The sequence below is a fragment of the Petaurus breviceps genome, unplaced genomic scaffold (genome assembly GCF_028583685.1).
Source record: "Petaurus breviceps papuanus isolate PSGF00001 unplaced genomic scaffold, PetGlider_PUasm1.0 189, whole genome shotgun sequence".
Lineage (NCBI taxonomy): Eukaryota > Metazoa > Chordata > Mammalia > Diprotodontia > Petauridae > Petaurus > Petaurus breviceps.
Genome location: NW_027185809.1, coordinates 44,080,742 through 44,082,621, shown reverse-complemented (window position 1 = coordinate 44,082,621; position 1,880 = coordinate 44,080,742).

Sequence of the window (1,880 nt, the reverse complement as noted above, 5' to 3'; positions counted from 1 at the left end):
AGATATAAACACATATACATATATGTATATATATATTAGTGTATGTTTGTGTATGCATGTATGTGTGTATGCCTGCGAGAATGTATGCATGTTTATGCATATGTAGTATATATAAATATAGATAGATATACACATGAGTATAATATACATAACATATAAATAAATGCAAGCATGCACACATAGACATGCACACATATATATTCACAGAGCTGTAATTACACATTTGCCTCCTTTTGTCAAGAATTTTTTGTTGGAGTACATTACTTTCTAGTATCTTTGCTACAAATCACTTTAAATTCTAATTTAGTGCATCATATTGAACTCCCCCAACTCCAATACTTTGCATCATGGTTACCAATATGTGATATATTAATATATTTTGATACTGTTTTTCTTATTTTGAAAAATAAAAAAGTTATTACTTTTCTTTTTTTATTTATTTTGGGCTAAAATAAGACAAATACTTTACCATAACATTATTATTAGCTTTAAAACTGTTAATTCACTTTATTATTATCATTGTTCTTGTTGTTGTTTAGTTTTTTTTTGGAAAGACGGAATTATCCTCCAATAAGACCAAAATGCTTCTTTTTTAATATTCTTTGATCAAATCTGCCTTCCTTTTATTATTTATTATGACTAAATTTATCAAAATTCATATTTAATAATTTGATACAATAATTTTATGTAACAAATATCTCCTCTTTATAAGTACTGCCTCCACTAATACCATTTGTCAATAAAGCATTCAATAAGTATTTATTAAGTCCCTACTATGTCCCCAAAACTGCTTTAAGCATTGGGATACAAATGCAAGATTGAAGCAATCTGTTTCCTCCAGGAGTTTATTTTCATTGGGATAATCACAATAAAGATTTTTGTACTATCAGGGATTTTTGAGCCCATGGAATTCAACATATTCACTTTATAAATGAGTAAATTAAGGAACAGAAAATTCAAGTGACTTGACTAGTGTTAGAGTTAATAATTATCTGAATCATGACTTGAATCTAAGTTTCTTGACTTCTTCCTGGCTCTGAGATCTGTTGGGAATGTGTTTTTTCTTTGCCAGATATTTGCATTTATTTTTATATTGAATGGTGTTATGTGTTAGAGGAAAATATACTGCCCTGGGTTTCAGAAAAACCCTAGTTTTAAATCCTACTTTAATTTGTTAATAGCTGTATAAACAAAAATTAACTTTTCTACTCTCAGGTTTTTTTGCATGTAAAATGATTATATTGTCTGTAATATCTAATTGACAATATGGTTGAGGATTAAAAAATGATATAATAACCTTGCAAGCTGTAAAGTGTTTTATTCATTTCACTTAGAGTAATCAATAAGCATTTATTAAGCACCTACTGTATGTCAGACACTGACTAAGCAATGAGGATAGAAAGAATGGTAGAAGGCAGTCCCTGCACTCAAGTAGCTTCAAGGCTTGTTTGCATAAATTATTAGTATTATCATGCCCTTATTATTATCATTATCGATGTTGTTTCTTTTAAGTGTTCTCTCCCATTGATTGCTTGCCTCCTCCTAATTTATCCTAAAACTTGATGGAAGATTATTTGTTTTAATGTTGTTCACACGGTTCTTATTCACATAATCATGTCAATCATGGCAAATTATTTGGGATTCTTTTAACCCTAAAATGCGTCTTTGCTTCCTTATCTTGGTGCTTTTCTGAAGTTAGACCTTCCACTTGATATGCCTGACATCCTTGTCTATTTAAGTTCTGTGCATTCTTTCCACACCCCAATTCAAGAAACCATTTAAAAACATTATCGACTTTGTACAAAGTTCTGTGCTATGTATAAGGAATTTAAAAAGTGAGAAGGCAAGGAAGGAGGGAGGGAGGGAGGGAGGGAGGGAGG